Source organism: Mastomys coucha, unplaced genomic scaffold (assembly GCF_008632895.1).
Source record: "Mastomys coucha isolate ucsf_1 unplaced genomic scaffold, UCSF_Mcou_1 pScaffold9, whole genome shotgun sequence".
Classification (NCBI taxonomy): Eukaryota; Metazoa; Chordata; class Mammalia; order Rodentia; family Muridae; genus Mastomys; species Mastomys coucha.
In genome coordinates this window covers 58,300,015-58,320,160 of record NW_022196915.1, presented here as the reverse complement: position 1 = coordinate 58,320,160, position 20,146 = coordinate 58,300,015, and the positions used below count along the sequence as shown (strand labels likewise).

At 36.6% G+C, this 20,146-nt stretch overlaps 1 long non-coding RNA gene across 2 annotated transcripts in view; it reads left to right on the top strand.

The window, feature by feature from the left end:
- LOC116084984 overlaps positions 1-20,146 on the top strand; it is a 51,333-nt gene that overhangs the window by 22,344 nt on the left and 8,843 nt on the right. Inside the window, exons 1-2 of one of the 2 annotated variants that reach the window (XR_004116340.1) lie at positions 693-733; positions 1,407-1,687. This is a non-coding gene — a long non-coding RNA (uncharacterized LOC116084984). Of the gene's footprint in view, positions 1-692; positions 734-1,406; positions 1,688-20,146 lie in introns of those variants that run through there. The other variant, XR_004116341.1, reaches the window with a different exon arrangement.

Below are 20,146 nucleotides of genomic sequence, written 5' to 3'. Positions count from 1 at the left end.
GGTCCTTCTCTCCCTCTTGTTTCCTCTAGGACTCCCCCCGCCCCAGGATCAGAAATCCCACCCTATTCTCTTCTGCCCATCTAATTGGCTGGTCAGCTCTTTTATTAACCAATCAGAGGTGATGGAAAACATTTTTTACATATCAGAGACTTAAGATGGTTGACCATGCCATCCATGAGTTTGCAGCCAGATGTCTTGGCATACAAATCAGCATTTGAGTACACAGTGCACAAAGCATAACTCCTCCAAAGCACCCCTCCCTTTCTGAAATGAGATTAATGGCAGCATTAGTATTTCTTTCACAGGATGACTGACATGCCTATACATTACATTGAATCTCACCTAACACAGACCTTGGTATAGGTAGCACTTAGGTTTTTTGCCACCTCTCTTGTTCTTTGTACCATCTTTGCTTCATCCCTACCTATGAGTCCTTGTTCTGTCTGTGCTTGGACACTTCTGTTTCTCTTCCCACTTACCACTCCAGGAGTGCTACAGTGAGTAGCACACTCCATCTGAGCCTGAATCTTCTTCCTATGGCCCCACAATCAGCCTCCTTCAAAGCATAACACAAGACTTGGTTTACGACGGGGCTATAAGAGGAAGCTTGAACCCTCTAAGAAAGGTTGAAAAAGCCTAGAAACCTAGAGACAACATATGCAGAATTCTGTGACACACAATGGGGCCTATTATGACAATTCTAATGGATCAGGGAACCAGACAGCTCCAAGAGGTACTGAGATTCCCAAAGCTTCATGTTTGGTTTTGCATTTTTAATTAGGTTTTGGATATTGGGAGTTTCTTACAATGTGTTTAGATCCTATCCACACACTACTCCCCTCCACTCTCTGCAACTCTTCCCAGGTCCACTCACTGTTCCTACCTACCCAAGTTTATATTCTTTTGAAAAAAACCCTTGAAGACCAATTTGTGCTGCCAAAAATAACATTCTTGGGATGTGTGTTCTTCCACAGGAATATGGTTGACTTACCTGGGTCTCCACTATTACAGGAACAGATTCATGCTGGGATTTGGTCTGGATTGGTCTTGCACAAATCTTGTGTATGTTGTTATAATCACTGTGGGTTCATATGTGCAGATAACCCAGTGTCCATAAGGTTATTCCTTGTAGTAATCTATTGTCTGTGGCTCTTATACCTTTTTTTTTTTTTTGCAATGATCCCCAAAACTTGGGGATATATGATATCAATTTAGGGATGAGTGATTGCAGTCTTTTATTCTTTGCACCTTGGTCAGTTGTGGATTACTGTATTAACCACCATGTACTATACTTAGAAGCTTCTTTGGTGAGGTTTGAGAGAGCATTGATCTACATTATAATGATAAGTACTTCCCAATGCTTGGATTTTAATCTGAAATGTTCCCACCATGTGTTTAAATTATAGATCCCCAGCTGATGACATAATTTTGAAATATTTTAGAGCCTTTGGGCCATGAAACCTACCTGACAGAAATGAATCGTGAAGAGTGAGCCTTGAAAGTCATATTCTGGGTCCACGAAGGTCTGAGGAACTGTTGCCTCCTCTGCTCCTGTCATTAAGGATGGAGCTGTCCCAGCTGTCCTGCCTTCTCCACCATGAAAAACTGTATTCTTAAACTTGTGTGCCCAAATAAGTACCTACAGCCTGAAGTTTCTGGTGTCAGGTATTCTGTCATAGCAAGAAAGGTAACTAATGCATTGATCTTCATCTTATGACCCTAATTTATGCCATTTCCAGTTTCACCAATGAGTTTACAGATCTGAATATATTTCACATCCTATTGGAACTGTTGCCTAAGGAGACCATAAATTAAACAGGACCAAAAAATCTTTGCAAGTTATGTTTATAACAGCTTTTCCTCCTTTTATGTCTTCCCATTATGTGTATTCATATATGAATATACATATTTATTTTCTGAACAAGTTATTATACCATATGAGGGAAGTCACAGCTAGGGTTATTGTCAGAGAGGAGTTGGCCAAGCTCATTTTATTATTTTCTACAATTCTTTGAACTGCAAGAATTGCAGAGCAACCCTCCCAACATACACACCATACCAAAGTACATATACCACAATACACATACAAGCACATATATACATCCCATTGTATTTATCCATTAAGTTCCCATTATTTAGGGCAAAAAAGTATCAACAAGAAAGATTGCAGAAAGAATTTCTCATTTTAAGTTTGCAGCAAATTTCATTAATTATGTTGTGATGTAATTAAGCATTTCATTTCAGAGCTATTAAAACTTAAATTATTTATTAATAATTACAGATCGTTACCTGATAGTGTTCAGTCTGGAGAACAGCAAATGAATAATTTAGCAGTGTTGACATGGCTCTCTGTGTACTACCAGGTTTAGATGCTATCTTTATTTGTAAATGTCAGCTTTCCAATGTATGAGCTTGTTTGTGAGAACTCACCTACTGTACACAGGAGCCTGCTGAATTCTGAATTTAGTTTAAAACTTTTCTCTCTCACAGTTCACAATATAGATTAAAGATATAGAGGAATAATGGTAATGTTATATATTGATAAATGTACAGCCCTCATAGTTGAAATGCACTTCAGTTCTAAGAGTAGATTAGAATTATATTGACTCATCATAGAAACTTTGCCCATATCCCTCTTCTCTCTTCCAGGATCTTAAATACTTATTATTATTGCATTAATACAGCACACAATCACATATTAATACCTTTGTTTAAATGCTGTTTAAAGATTTATTTTAATCAATGCTAAAACAAAATTATTAAAGTTTAAATGTATAAAAGGATCACATGACAGATCGATGCAAGTAGTAATTGACAGGTTAGTACTGATGTTACTTACATAAGACCAAAGTCCTGTTGTTATTGATTTTAACCAATCAATTTTGACATTTTCCAGAGTGGTTCACCCTAATGTTATATGTAGGAAAATTCTAAGCCACAATGGGGATTTATTTAAGTGTGTGCATGTGCATCTTAAATATATGTATATATATTAAATATATTATATATAAAATATATGTTATATATAAACATATTGAGTGTGTGTATATTAGATGCTGCCCATGAAAGAAGCATACTTGAACAATAAAGACTTAAGCAGTACTATAGTTATGATTGCTGTTAGAAAGTCACTATGAAAACATTTCTTTGTGTTTGAGGTGTTTGTGCCTGTGTGTGTGTATGTTTGTGTGTGTGTGTGTGTGTGTGTGTATTGTATGTATATATGTGGATGTACATGGCCATTCATGTGAAGAAACCAGAGCAGAATGTCAGATATCCTTCTAAATCCCTTCCTTATCATGAGATCCTTATCATATATTCTGACTGAATTGGACATTCACCATTTTGACTAAGTTGTCTGTCCAGCAAATTTTTGGAATCTGCCCATTTCTCTCTGTCCCATCAATGCTGGTATTACATACATTCTCAATGCTGTCTGTTTTCTTTGTGTATGTGCTAGAGGATTGAGCTCAAATTCATGCCTGCAGATAGCTGTCTCCCCTGCTTCCAGTGTCAGTCATTTCTTCATATGACAGATATTGTCTAGGCATAGGAATGTTATGACTACTGTGGTGAGTGCTGTAGGAATAGTAGTAAATACACAGAGGTTAGAGGTAATATTTAACTCAAAGTAAAACTCTAATGGCTTCATAACATACTGTACTGGCTGGTTTTGTGTGTCAACTTGACACAGGTTGGAGTTACCACAGAGAATGGAGCTTCAGTTGGGGAAGTGCCTCCATGAGATCCAGCTGTGGGGCATTTTCTCAATTAGTGATCAAGGGGGTAGGGTCCCTTGTGGGTGGTGCCATCCCTGGGCTGGAAGTCTTGGGTTCTATAAGAGAGCAGGCTGAGCAAGCCAGAAAGAAGTAAGCCAGTAAGGAACATCTCTCCATGGCCTCTGTATCAGCTCCTGCTTCCTGACCTGCTTGAGTTCCAGTCCTGACTTCTTTTGTGATAAATAGCAATGTGGAAGTAAGCTAAATAAACCCTTTCCTTCCCAACTTGCTTCTTGGTCACGATGTTTGTGCAGGAATAGAAAACCTGACTAAGACACATAATCTTTTCCATTGATATTCCACCAAACTTCTGCCTCCTGGGAATTCACCCAGGAATGGGAATGTTTCCATTCCAATACAAAATAGATGTTTGCATCAATAGCCAATCAGTTTACCCTGAGTGTCCTCTGACTTTAAGTCCGTATACAGACATTATTAGCTCTTTGCAGCATGGAGTCTGCAGCACAGTGACTGTTTTGTAGATGGATTTACATTAAGACTGGTTTTCACATCATGCTGCCAAAACCTGGATAGGAATGGTAAAGGGAGATATGCTTTTCTAGAAATAGAACTGTTCCTCAAACCCCAGCAGGTTTTCATTTCCCCTTGTCATGAGTTTGCATACACTGCTATGCCATCTCTCCTATTGCAGATCTCCAGAGAATTTTTTTATTGTGATAAAATATACATATCATACAATACATCACTTTAACCACCCACAGGTGAATAATTTGGTAGCATTAATATTTACAATGTTGGGTAACCATCATTACTATCTACATGCAGAATATGTTTACTTATTGTGTTCAACCAAAATTGTCTACCAAATGCCCAAGCTTTGTAGTCCCTTCCCAACTCCATGACATCTTCTTCTCTACTTTCTCTTGCCCTCTGAATGTGTTCTGTATAGATTATTTATTTGAGTAGCAATAGGCATATATGCCTTGCTGGTTCTGGCATGTTTTTATTTAGTCTAATTTTTCAAGATCCATCCATGCAGTGTGTATCAAATTTTCTTTCTTTAAATGGCTTAAAATTGCCTATACAGTGCATTTACTGATAGATTCTTGGCCCAGTTCAGCTTCTTAGATATTATGAAAAATATTGCTTTTAAGATTGAGGTATAAATATCTGTGAGACTGTTAAGTTCAATTCTCCGGGATATTTTGCTGAGTACCAGTTCTGTGCTGGATGGTAGTTCCCTGAGACTACCCACTTGAGGATCTGTCACAGTGTTTTCTCTTCTATAGTTCTACCATGTAATGTTCCCTGGGGGGCCCTGGTTTTTTCACATCCTGTTACTAGGTACATAAGTGCTTACTCAGTGACATTATGTTGCAATATTAAAACTTTCATTCTTATATAATGTCCTTCTTCCTCCTTTGTCATCCCAATGGACTTATAGTCTATTTTATATTAGTGTAGCTACCCCAGATCTCTTTAAGTTATTTGCATGGAGTAGATGTTTTATTTTTTAACTTTCAATTACTTTTACTTTCTCTCTCTCTGTCTCTCTCTCTGTCTCTCTGTCTCTCTCTCTGTCTCTCTGTCTCTCTCTCTGTCTCTCTGTCTCTCTGTCTCTGTCTCTCTCTGTCTCTCTCTGTCTCTCTCTGTCTTTCTCTGTCTCTGTCTCTCTGTCTCTCTGTCTCTCTGTCTCTCTGTCTCTGTCTCTCTCTCTCTCTGTAACATACTGTTACATACAGTTGATCTTTTTAAAAATTCTCCTAAATCTCTGTTTTTCTATTATATAACTATTTATATTTAAAGTAATTACATATGGGAAGAGTCTAACTTCAGCAGATTTTCTTATCATGGAGTTTGTTTTGACCCTATTTCTTTTCTACTGCCTTCTTTTAACTTAAGCTTTTATGATGGATCTTTTTAATTCTTCTCCTAACCCTATAGATGATTTCCTTGTAATTAGCATAGAGATTTAATTTAACATCCCAATTTTAGGGTAATCTAATTTGATTTATACCAATAGAACTTACAAGAACACCTTCACAACTCTATCCATGTGCAGTTTTGTCTTCACTCTGCTTGTTAGTGACATCACCCACTATATCAATAATATTGACCATTTTCAATGCAGATACCTTTAAAATTGTATATAATTGAAATGGGAACTATAAGCCAAAATTACAGTAATAATAACCCTTTATTACTTTGTGTGTTTGAGAATCCCATATGTCATTCCTTCCTCTACAAATCTTCCTCTAGCCTCACCTCACTATTCCTCTCAATTTTATGCACTTTTTATTTTTAAACCCACTGAGCCCACATACTACTATGTGCATAAGGCCTCATCTTTAAGAAAATGTGATCATCTTCTCTCAACAGCTATCAGTTCAATTTTGGGTGGGATTTCACGACTATTTTCTATGTTGGGATTTTTTTCTAGTTGGGTCTTTCTCTCTCTCTCTCTCTCTCTCTCTCTCTCTCTCTCTCTCTCTCTGTCTGTCTCTGTCTCTGTCTCTGTCTCTGTCTCTCTCTCTCTGTAACATACTGTTACATACTATTAATCTTTTTTAAAAATTCTCCTAAATCTGTTTTCTATTATATAACTATTTATATTTAAAATAATTACATGTGAAAAGAGTCTAACTTCAGCATATTTTCTTACTTATCATGGAATTTGTGCATGCTCTTATATGCTATTATGAGTCCATATGTATAAAATTCCCTCTTATACCTGAATAAAAAAACATTGTTTCACTTTAGTTAGCCACTGGCTCTTAAAATCTTTCTGACCCTCTTCCATGATGATCTCTGATGTATGATGTCCCTGTTAAGGCTGAGATTCTCTATTTTATGCATGTTTATTAATTATATATCTCTATGTTAATCATCATGTATTATAAAAAGAAGCTTCTCTGATCATGGTTGAAATGCAAATTAATCTATAGATATAACAATAAGTCATTAGAAGTTGGTATAATACTATGTTTATTTAGTAGAATAATAGTAGTAGGTTTTTCCTGTGTCTATGACTTAACTAGCCACAGTGTTTGCAAACCTTTTAAAAATGCCAGTCATTCATTCTGTCATGTATTATAGCCTTATATCCAAATAGAAAGTGGTTGGTTAACCCCATAACATTCACATGACTATTGTACAAGTAAGTGTGTCTTTCCAGGATGACTAAGTTACTGTAGCTTTCAGGATTCACAGCTAGGGAAGGCTAATGATTATTTTTTTTCTATCCTAGTAGCATAAATAGCACACCATAAACACTATGTACTCAATAGGGATGGGACATTTGAATGAGTGAGTAGCAGCATAATTTTCCCAAGTCCTGTGATTCAAGTACATAATATATTCATCAATAGCATTTTACCATGAAGTTCTGAAGGTTAAACAATAGTCATGACAATTCCCTAGGATATTTGGAGGTCCGTGAGACTCTACTGGTCAACAACTTCAAAAGAATAAAGCATATCTGGCACTGGGCTTTTATTGTTACACTATGGTGTTTAGGAGAGCAGTTGTCCCACCATTATAAAGTAACTTGATTTAAACTCTGGGGTGTGTGTGTGTGTGAGTGTGTGTGTGTGTGTGAGTGTGTGTGTGTGTGTGTGTGTGTGTGTGTGTGTGTGATGTAATGTATGTTTTAGACTCTGAGTTCATAGGAGGTTTGCTCAGTTAATTCAGAGAACATTTTTCTTGGTGTCTTTTACCCCCCTCACTCTTATAATCTTTCTATATCCTAGGGGAAGAGAGTGATTTGGTAAAGACATGCCATTTGGGATTGAATGTTCCAAGGTCTTTTACCCTCTGGATATTTTTTGGCTGTGGGTTTCTGTATTTGTTCTCACTTGCTGCCAGAGGAGTCTCCTCTGATAATGACTGAGCAAGGCACTGATCTATGAGTATAGCAGAATGTCATTAGGAGTAATTTTATCACTATTTAATTAATTAATTAATTAATTAATTTAAACAGTAATATTGGGTTTTACACATTGTTTCTGGATCTTAGTTACCCAAGCAGTATCAGGTATGGGTTTCTCAAATCACTTGTCGTTTGGTTTCTCCCACAAGCTTTGTGCCATAATTGCACTGGCATATCTTGCAGGCAGGACATCATTGTAGATCAAAGGGTTGTGGCTGGCTTGGTGATTCCAATTCTCTTTTGGTAGCATGCAGATTACTTTCCTGTACCAAAAATTTTACCTATAAAATATTGGGATGAAAACTGGCAATGGTTCAGTTTCTCCGTATTTAGTCAGTTGCATAGATAGGTGTTTTCAGAAATAGGACTTTGCTGTCAGTTTACAGAGAACAACACATAGTCTTAGCAACAGCCTGAGTTGTTTGAGGATTTATATGGGACCACTGTGGCCAACAACTCAATTAAAAGATAACTCAGTCCTGGTACTGGACATTTCCTCTGGTGACAGCAGATGGCCAGTTAGGACTCCCCACTCCCTGCATTATTTGGCAATTTCATTTAGATTGCCTTCAAATATGTATATGTATTTTAAAAAGCTCCAACTACATTAGTTATTAATATGACCCTTCAAATGATTCAAGTTTTAGCTCTCTCTCTCTCTCTCTTTCTCTCTCTCTCTCTCTCTCTCTCTGATTTCCCTTCTTCAACTTCCTCTCCCTTCCCTGACCCAACTTTATCTTCCCACCCACCTCCTATCATTCCATAATTATTTATTCTATTTTCATTTCCCAACAAGATCTCCATTCTGGAGTGGCTGATACACTTACTGTCATTCTCTGAGAGAGAACTGATTCCTCTTCTCCCAGGTATGGCAGTTCAGTTTTTAACTTTTAACCAAGTGGCTATGTTTTTATTCATTAATTTAAAATTTCACAAAGTAAAATTAAATTGAATAAAATAAAAAACTATTACATTAAAGCTTCTATCTAGGCACAGGCTCAACATATGCATCTTCAGAGAGTTGTTTTGGGGTTGCCTTCAGCAACTGGGACCTTACTGTCACTTTGTAGAAAGCAATCTATAATTGTGGCCACAGCCTGGATTGTTTGAGGTCTCTCATGGGACCCCCTATGTCCAAAACCTCAATTAGATGTAACCCAAACTTGATGCTGGACTTTTTGTTTGATGACAAGAGATGATCAATTGGGACTCTGTATCCTTCATCATTTGATGATTTCACTTATATTGCCTATATGTATATATTTATTTTAGGAAGTTTCTACTGTATTAGGTTTTCATACCAGTCCTAAAATGTTCCTTATTTTCAGTTATCTCTCCCTGTACTCTAGCAACCACCTCTCGGTTCCCATTTATGACTTGATTCCCCCATTCCAGCACCCTCCTCATATGTCCATAGCTATCTATTCTACTTCCCTTTCCTAATTTAATCTATATGTTACTTTTAGTCCCTTACTGTATACCTATTCTTTGTAGTTCTATTGACTATAGCTTAGTTATCATTGATTTCACAGCTAATACCCACATATAAATATAAAGGCATACCATACATGTCTTTCTGAGTTTGGGATACCTCTCTCATAATGATTATTTCTGTTTCCATCCATATGCCTGCAAATGGCTGAACAATACTCTACTGTATAAAGTACCACAGTTTCTTTATCCATTTTTCCGTTGATAGACCTGTAGGTTATTTCAAATTGCTGGCTATTTATGAATAGAACAGCAATGAACATGGCTGACCTATTGTTGTCGTAGCAAAATAAAATGTCCTTTGGGTAAATTCCCAAGAGTAACGTTTAAAACTTGAGGTAGATCTACTAACATCTTCCTGAGAATCTGCCACATGGCCACACAGATTGGTATAGTGGCTCTACTAGTTTTTACTCACACCAGCAATGGAGAAATAGTCCTCTTATTCCACATCCAGCATGAGCTGTCATTTGTTTTGTTGATCTTGGCTGTTCTGACAGGGGTTAGATGAAATCTCAAAGTAGTTTTGATTTGCATATCCTTGATGGCTAAAGATATTGAACATTTCTTTAACTGTTTCTTAGCCATTTTCACTTTAATTTATTGAGAATTCTGCTTAGACCTGTACCTCATTTTTAATTGGATTATGTGGTACTTTAATATCTAATTGTTTTACTTCTTTCTATATTTGGGATATTAGTCTTCTATTGCATTTGGAGTTGGTAAAAAATCTTTCCCTTTTTGTAGGCTGCTGGTTTGATTGAATGATGGTACTCTTTGTCTTATAGAAAAGCTTTTCTGTTTTATGAAGTTCCGTTTATTAATTGAGGATCTTAGTGCCTGTACTATTGACTTTCTGTTCAAAAAGTTTTCTCCTGTGCCAATGCAGTCAAGCTTATTCTACACTTTCTCATCTAATTAGGTTCAGTGAATTTGCTTTTATGTTGAGATCTTCGGTTTACTTGGAATGAAGTTTTGCATATGGTTTTAAGTATAGACCTATTTAGATTCTTCTGCTTGCAGACAGACAGTTTGAACAACACCATTTGTGTGTGTTTGTGTGTCTTTTTTTTTCTTTTGGCCCTTTAATAAAAATCAGGTATCCGTAGATGTTTGTGGATATGAGGATATGTGCATTTATGTCTGGATCTTCAATTTGACTTCTTTGATAAACATATTTGTGCCGATATCATATTGTTTTTCTTATTATGGCATTGTACTAAAACTTGAATCAAGAGTTCTAAGACATCTAACAGTTAGTACATTTTCCCAGATTATTTGGTTGTATTTTTAGTTTTTTTTTTTTAATGTTTCCATATGAAGGTGAGCATTGTTCCTTCAAGAGCTGTGAAAAAATGTATTGAAATTTTGATGGAGATTGCATTGAATCTGTAGATTGTTTTGGTAGGAATGGCCATTTTTTATTATATTAATCCTACTGATCCATGAGTATGGGAGATCTTTTTTTAAGATTTATTAATTTATTTTATTTATGTGAGTATACTGTCTTCAGACACACCACAAGTGGGCATGGTGAGCCACCATCTGTAATGCTGGTTGCTGGGAATTGAACTCAGGACCTCTGGAAGAGAAGTCAGTGCTGTTAACGACTGAGCCATCTCTCCCACCTGAGTATGGGAGATCTTATCATATTTTGATATCTTTTTCAAATTCTTTCTCCAAAGCCCTGAAGTTTTTATCATATTTCACTTGCTTGCTTAGAGAGACTGCATTATATTTGTATATTATTTGAGGCTATTGGAAAGAGTATTGTTTTCCTTGATCTTTTTTCAGTCCACTTGTCATTTGTATACAGAAGGGCTAGTGATTTTTTTCCTAGTTAATTTTATATACTTTTCTGAAAGTGTTTATCAGCTATAGGAATTCTATGGTATCATTTTTATTGTCACTTGTGTAGACAATCATGTCCTCTGCAAGGATACTTTGACTTCAGTTCTAATTTATATTCCTTTGATCTAATCCATCGTCTTATTGTTCTAGCTAAGACTTCAAGTTCTCTATTGAATACATGTAGAGTGGACAAATTTGTCTTGATTGGAGTAGAATTGTTATGAATTTCTCTCCATTTAAATTGACATTGGATATGGGCTTGTTATAAACTGCCTTTATTATAGTGAGGTATGTTCTTTGACTTCCTGATATCTCCAGGAAATTTATCATGAAGGAGTATTGGATTTTGTCAAAGGCATTTTATTTAAAGGGATGATAATGTGATTTTGTCATTCAGTTTGATTATATTATATATCATATTTATTGATTTTATATATGTTGAATCATACCTGAATCTCTGGGATGAAGCCTACTTGATCAAACTGGGTGATCTTTTGAAAATGTTCTTGGATTTTGTTGGGTATTATATTGACTATTTTTGCATGTATGTTCATAAGGGAAATTTGTAATTTTCTTTATTGGGTCTTTATGTGGTTTGGGTATCAGGTTACTTGTGTCCTCATAAAATGAATTGGGTAATATTACTATTGCCTTTACTTTTTTGGAAAATTTGAGGAGTATTGGCATTAACTCTTCTTTGAAAGTTTGATAGAATCCTGCACTAAATTCAACTGACCCTGGGCCTTTTTGAGTAAGACTTTTAACACTACTTGTTTTTCACTTGGGGTTATATAGATTTGTTTAAATTGTTTATGTGATTTAAACTTAATATTGATAAGTGGTATCAAGAAAATTATGCATTTCTTTTAGATTTTTACAATTTGTTGGAATATAGGTTTTTAAAGTATATCCTTATGATTCTCTGGCTTTCTGTATATTGTAATGACCCTCTTTACATTTCTAATTTCGTTAACTTGAATATTTTCTCTTTCCCTTTTAGTAAATTTGGGTAGGGTTTGTCAGTCTTGCTGATTTTCTTAAACAGCTAACTCTTGGTTCTCTGGATTCTTTGTATTGTTTTTTTTTCTTTGTTTTTCTTTTTATTGATTTCAGCCGCAAATATGATTATTTATTGACATCTTTTCCTTTAGTGTGATTGTTTCTTTTCCTTCTCAAGCTTTGACATGTGCTGTTAAGTTGATAGTAGAAGGTCTCTCCTATATTTTATGTGGAGATCTCATACTATGAACTTGACATTAACCGTTCTTTGAAAGTCTGATTGAATTCTGTACTTAACTGAACTGAGCATTTTAGTATCCTTGCCTTGCCTTCTTTTGTCCTTAGGTTTAGGTACTGTCTTAATCAGTGCTCTAATTCTATGAAAAAGAATCATGACCATGACAACTCTTATAAAAGAGGAAGCATTTCATTGGGGGCTTGCTTGCAGCTTCAGAATTTAGTACAATATCATTATGGACGGAGTCATTTTGTTAATGTTCAGCCTTAATCTGTGGTAGTCAGATAAGATTCAGGGAGTTATTTCAATTTTCTTGTATCTGATGATACTTTTTAACTTCTGAGTATATGGTCTATTTTAGAGAAAGTTCTATAAAGCACTGAGAAGAAGGGATATTCTATTGTGTTTGGGTGGAATGTTCTATAAATATGGACGGTCCGTTTGGTTTATAAAATCAATTTGATCCATTATTTCTTGTTTAATTTGTATCTGGATTACATATCTCTTAGTGAATGAAGGGTATTGAAGGCACCCACTACCAATATGAGAGAGTCAACATGTTCTTTACATTTTAGTAGTATTTCTTTGACAAACTTGGGTGTCCTTATGTCTGGGACATACATGTTAAAAATTGAAATGTCCTCTTAGTGGGATTATTTTTCTTTGTTGAATGTGTAGTACTCCTCCCTGTTTTAAAGTCTGTTTTGTACAAAGAGATAGGAATGGATCAATTTGCATTCTTTTACCTGCTAGGCACCAGTGGAGCCAGCACCATTTATTGAAAATGCTGTCTTTTTCCACAGATTGTTTTAGCCCCTTTGTCAAAGATCGAGTGACCATAGGTGTGTGGATTCATTTCTGGGTCTTCAATTCTATTCCATTGATCTACCTGCCTGTCATTGCACCAATACTATGCAGTTTATATCACACTTGTTCTGTAGTACAGCTTAAGGTCAGGGATGGTGATTCCACCAGAAGTTCTTTTATTGTTGAGAATAGTTTTCACTATCCTAGGTTTTTTGTTATTCCAGATGAATTTGCAAATTGCTCTTTGCAATTCTGTGAAGAATTGAGTTGGAATTTTGATGGGGATTGCCTTGAATCAGTAGATTACTTTTGGCAAGATGGCCATTTTTACTATATTAATCCTGCCAATCCATGAGCATGGGAGATCTTTCCATCTTTTGAGATATTTTTTGATTTCTTTCTTCAGAGACTTGAAGTCCTTGCCATACATATGTTTCTCCACATAAAACCAGATACACTAAAATTAAAAGAAAAGAAAGTGGGAAAGAGCCCTGAGCACATGGGCACAGTGGAAAATTTCCTGAACAGAACACCAATAGCTTATGCTCTAAGATCAAGAATTGACAAATGGCACACAATAAAATTGCAAAGCTTATGTAAGGCAAAGGACACTGTCAATAGGACAAAACTGCAACCAACAGATTGGAAAAAGATCTTTACCAATCCTATATCTGATAGAGGGCTAATATCCAATATATACAAAGTACTAAAGAAGTTAGACTCCAGAGAACCAAATAACCCTATTAAAAAATGGGGTACAAAGAATTCTCAACTGAGGAATACCAAATAACTGAGAAGCACCTAAAGAAATGTTCAACATCATTAGTCATCAGGGAAATGCAAATCAAAACAACCCTGAGATTCCACCTCACACTGTCAGAATGGCTAAGATCAAAAACTCAGGTGATAGCAAATGCTGGCGAGGATGTGGAGAAAGAGGAACACTGCTTCATTGCTGGTGGTATTACAAGCTGGTGCAACCACTCTGGAAATCAGTTTGGCTGTTCCTCAGGAAATTAGACAGAGTACTACCTGAGGACCCAGCTATACCACACCTGGGCATATACTCAGAAGATGCTCCAATATGTAATAAGGACACATGCTCCACTACGCTGATAGTAGCCTTATTTATAAGAACCAGGAGCTGGAAAGAACCCAGATGTCCTTGAACAGAGGAATGGATACAGAAAATATGGTACATTTACCCAATGGAGTACTACTCAGCTATTAAAAACAATGAATTTATGAAATTCTTAGGGAATTGGATGGATCTGGAGAATACCATCCTGAGTGAGGTAACCTAATCACAAAAGAACACCCATGGTATGCACTCAGAATACCCAAAATCCTATCCACAAACCACAAGAAACTCAAGAAGGAAGACCAATGTGTGGATACTTCTATCCTTCTTAGAAATGGGAACAAAATACTCATGGAAAAAGTTGCAGAGACAAAGTATGAAGCAGAGACTGAAGGAAGGACAATCCAAAGACTGCTCCACCTGGGCATCCTTCCCATATTCAGTCACCAAACCCAGACACTATTGTGGATGCCAGCAAGTGCTGGCTGACAGGATCCTAATTATAGCTGTCTCCTGAGTGGCAGCTCTGCCAGTGCCCTACTAATACAGAAGTAGAGGCTCCCAGCCTTACATTGGACTGAACATGGGGTCCCCAGTGAAGGAGCTAGAGAAAGGACCCAAGGAGCTGAAGAAGTTTGCAGCCCCATAGGAGGAACAACAATATGAACTAACCAGTACCCTTAGAGCTCCCAGAGAGTAAACCACCAACCAAAGAGTACACATGGTGGGAATCATGGCTCCAGCTGCATATGTAGCAGAGGATGACCTAATAAGTCATCAATGGGAGGAGAGGCCCTTGGTCCTGTGAAGGCTCTATCCTCCAGTGTAGGGGAATGCCAGGGCCAGGAATCGGGAGAGGGTGGGTTGGTGAGCAGCAGGAGGGGGGATAGAATAGGGGATTTTTCAGAGGGTGTACTGGCTGGTTTGTGTGTCAACTTGACACAGAGAAGGGAGTTTCAGTTGGGGAAGTGCCTCCATGAGATCCAGCTGTGGGACATTTTCTCAATTGCCCCTTGTGGGTGGTGCCATTCCTGGGCTGGAAGTCTTGGGTTCTATAAGAGAGCAGGCTGAGTTCCAGTCCTGACTTCCTCTGGTGATCATCAGCCATGTGGAAGTGTAAGCTTTCCTCCCCTACTTGCTTCTTGGTCAATGTGTTTGTGCAGGAATAGAAACCCTGACTAATACAGAGGGGAAACCAGGAAAGGGGATATCATTTGAAATGTAAATTAAGAAAATATCTAATAAAAAGATAAATAAATAAAGTCTGATTTGTCAGATATTAAAATTGCCTAGAATACTTTTTTTTTCAACCCTTTATCCTGAGGTGGCTCTCCTTATGTTGAGGTGTGATTCTTAGATGCAACAGAAAGATTTATCCTGTTTTCATATTTATTATGTTAGTCTAATTCATTATACAGGGAAATTATGATTATTGATGTTGAGAGATATCAATGACAATACTTGTTGATTCTTGTTGTTGTTATCTGCCTCTGTGTCTCTCTCATCTCTATTTTGTGTGTGTGTGTGTGTGTGTGTGTGTGTGTGTGTGTGTGTGTGTGTGTGCATGTGTGTCTTCTTTTGACTTTGGAGTTTCTGGTTCTGGGATTACTTGTTCCCTGTGTTCTCTTGGATGTAGTTAACCTCTTTAGGTTGTAGTTTACCATCCAGCCCCTTCTATGGGGCTGAATTTGTAAATAGATATTACCTATTTTGGTTTTTATCATAGAATGCTTTATTTTCTAAATATATTGTAATTGAAAGGTTTGCTAGCTATCTTAGAGTCTCAGCACATTTGCTCAGGCCATTTCTGCCTTTAGAGTCTCCATTGAGTAATCAGGTACAATTCTATCACTTTCAGCTTTTAATATTTTTATTTGTTCTATACTTATAAGTTTTGTTTTGTAGTCCAGTGTACTTTGTGTTTTGTACTTCTTGTACTTTTATAGCTCTCCTCTTCTTTAGGAAAGTGAATTTTTTTTTCTATGATTTTGTTGAAAATATTTTCTATTCCTCTGACCTTGGTTTATTTTCCTTCCTTTATTCCTATTATTCTTATATGTGGTCTTTACATAGTGTTCAAGATCTCTTGGATATTTTGCACTAGGACCTATATAAATTCAACTTTAATAACCAATGTATCCATTTCTTCTATTGTGTCTTCAAGGCTTGACATTCTCTATTCTATCTCTTATATTCTGTTGGTAAAGCTTGCTTCTGTGGTTCCTGTTTGAGTCCCTAAATTTTTTATTTCTAGATTTGCCTCCATTTAGGTTCCTTTATTGATTCCATTTCTGTATTCAGGTCTTGAACTGTTTTGACCCTTTCTCTCCTTTGTGTTTTCATTTATTTCTTTAAGGGATTTAAGGACTTCTATTGTATTTGTAAAGGTGGATTTAATGTCTTTTGTGTTTCAGCTGTGTTGCACACTCATGGCTTGCTGTAGTAAGATTGTTGGACTCTATTGGAGACAAAATTGTCTTGGCTATTATTGTTTATGTTTGTTTTTGTTCTTCTTGATGGCATCTAGGTATATGGGATTGAGGAGATTGCCATTCTATGTGCTTGATTCTAATCTTGTCTTTGTTGGATACATATTTTGCTACTTGATTTCTATTTGTTTGGTTTTTAGGAGGTTGTAGTAAGTGTGTTCTAACTAGTAAGTAATTCTTCTAGGGTCATGATAAGAGTGGCCACTTGGGCTCGAGGTAAAATGTGTTTCTGGGTATATGGAGCTAACACTTAGGAATAGGAATGGCCTGGGTTGATGGGGTGTTTCCCAGAGGGAAGGAATGCAGAATGTCCTATCTATGATCTCCTTACTTAGTCCTTTGGACATAGAATGTGAAGAAGACTCAGCAGAAGTTATAGAGCTAGGAATAATACTGGGTCATTGGACTTACAGGTATGGAAAGAGAAATAAATATTTGCAGTTAGTCTGTTTGTTTCCCTGGTCAGAGCAGTCTGTGGGTTCCTGGGGATTGCCTGGCTCAGTTGAAGGCTGGGACAAAGTAAAGGTGGTTGTAAAAAATGCTTGGAGGGGAATGCTTCCACTGGAAATAGGAGGTGGGGATAACTGTAGCAGGAGTTCTGCTGTGAACTTCAATCAAAGGATTGGATCTGGAGATGATAGAGAGGTGCTTTTCTGGCATGAGTGATATGACATGTTAATCTTATTTTCAGAGTTTCCAATATCATATTGAGATCCTTGGTCTATTTTGGATGGAGTTGATTTTCAAAATGCAGCATGCAATAACGATCTAGTTTCATTCTTGTACATGTTGATACCCAGGTTTCTCAGCACTGCTTAAGATTTTGTCTTTTCTCCTGTGCAATTCTGAGCAAAAAGAATAGTACTTGAGTCATTTTCATACCATATTTCAAGTTATACTATAGAGACATAGAAGTATGAACAGCATGGCACAATCAATGAAATAAAATCAAAGACCCAGAAATAAATCCAAGCAACTACAGCTCTTTGATCTTGATAAAGATGTCAAATATATTCCCTGGAGAATTTAAGAACAAAACAAAACAGCATTTTCAGCAAATGGTGCTGGAAAAGCCAGATAACTAAATGTAGAAGAGTAAAATCAGATTTGTATTATTTACTCTTCCCCAAAACCAACTTCAAACAGATCAAACAAATTGATATGTAAGACACAAAACTCTGAAATTGCTAAGTAGAAACTTGTGTATATATTTAAGACATAGGCCTATATAAAACCTTTTTTAGTAGGACCCTAGTTTCTCAAGAAATGATTTTATTGATAAAATTGATATTGATTTTATCAATAAACAAGTGAGATATAAGACATTTAGAAGCTTTAGGACATAATATGAAATTATCTAAAATATCATATCTGAAATCTAAAATATTCTTAGTCCCAAACATTTCAGATAAAAGAAAAACTGCTTATTTTCCATCCACAGATATCTTACTCTAGAATTCCATACTTTTATTTCTTATGCACACTTTCATGAGGTTATACATGTATCTCTTAAAAAGAAGTATGTAACATTAACTTTTATATCTTAAAATTTTTATTTAAATGTTATTACAATGCAACACTTTTTCTGTGACTGTTTTATAGTAATTTTATCCTATCTATTGCTCTAGATCACTAGCCCCCAAAAAATTTCATGCTTTGATTACCATATCTCTAAGCCAAAACTATAAATATAATAAAATTATTCTAGACAAGAGTAGTATTGAAAAGGTTATCTAATTGTTAGCAGTGATTTTTTAAAATATGGACAATTATTATTATTTTACTTTTAATACACAGACATGTTTGCAATGATAATAGTGCCGATTCTTCATGGTTGCAGTTTAGAGCATATAGAGATTGCTACCTAAATATAAAACAATTTTCCTAGATGGACTTGGGTCTTCTGAGTGCTGTCTTGATCTCTTCCTTTTTCACCCTATTATTACTGAGTTTTTCAGTCTTGTCCTACAAATATTATCTCTACAGAGTTTAAAAGAAAAAAGAAAATGCAATTCAATTCATTATTTTGTTTCTTCAGAATATTGTTGGTAAGAAACACATGTTTTAGGGCACACATATGTCAGAGGACAACTGTAGGAGTTGGCTATCTCCATGTGAGTATTAGGAACCAAGCTTACATCACCAGGCTCAGGAACAAACATATCTAACCACTGAGGCACATTGGAGGAGCTTGTTTCATTAGACTTTTTAGAGGGCCAGAAAACAAAATACTGTTAATAGCTGAGATTATTAGTGAGTCATAAAATGTCTTTTTATGTGAGTGACTGGGTAACAAATGTTTGAGGCTTTAGAAGCCTGCAGTTGCTATTGAAACTGATCAGATATAATGCTATGGAGTGAAAGACAATTACAGGTAAAATATGTATGCAATTCGTATCTAGGTGGCAATAAAAATCTATTTGTGCTAGCCAGGTGGTGATCCATGCCTTTAATCCCAGCACAGAAAGGCAGAGGCAGGCAGATATCTGAGGCCACCCTTACTTACAGAGTGAGTTCCAGGACAGCTATGAAACCTGTCTTGGGAGAAAAAAAATTCTATTTGCTTCTGGGCCTGATAGGTCATACCTATAATCAGAGCACTAGGCAGAGCCACTAAAAGGAAGATTTGGGAGTTCAAGGCCAGCCTTATCTACAAAGTCAATTATAAACCAACCATACCTACACAGTAAGTCTCTATCTCAAAGTAAAATACGATAAAAATGTTTTGGTAGAACTAGGCATCAGATTGTCGTTAAACCTTGAACCTAAAATCTGTCCTGCCTTCAGGATGTGCCTTGCGTATTGGTGGCACAGAACTTGTGGGAGTGCCCAACCAATGACTGGTCCAACTTGTGACCAACACAACAAGAAGGATGGACTTGGTAGCACCTGGATGGCCAGACACTAGATAGATACTGGACAGCTCAAAGACCCAGGATGGAACTAAACATGACTTTGGGGGAACAAAAATCAATTAAATGATTGCTAATGATATACTGCTATACTCATAGATCAGCTTCTTGCCCAATTGTCATCAGAGAGACCATTATCCAGCAACTGATGGGAGCAGATGCAGATATCAACAGCCAAACACTAGGCAGAGCCAGGGGACAGTACAGAAGACAAGGAGAGGAGATTGTAGGAGCCAGAGTTGGTGAGGAAACTACAAGCACCCAGCTCAGAGTCAACTAAGTAGGGCTCCTAGGGGCTCATACAGAATGAACTAACATAATCAAGGAACCTGTATGGGTCTGAGATAGGTCTTCTACATATATGTTATGTTGTATAACTTGGTCTTGTGGGACTCTTAGCAACGGGAGTTGGGGATGGCTCTGACTTTTTTTTTGCCCGCTCTTGGGAGCCTTTTCCTTCTACTGGGATGCCTTGTCCAGCCTGAATCTGAATCTGAGGGTTTGTGTCTAGTTTTACTGTGACTTGTTATGCTGAATTTGGTTGATACCCCTGGGAGGCCTACTTTTTTTTTCTTTTCTTTTTCCTTTCCTTTCCTTTTCTTTCTTTCAT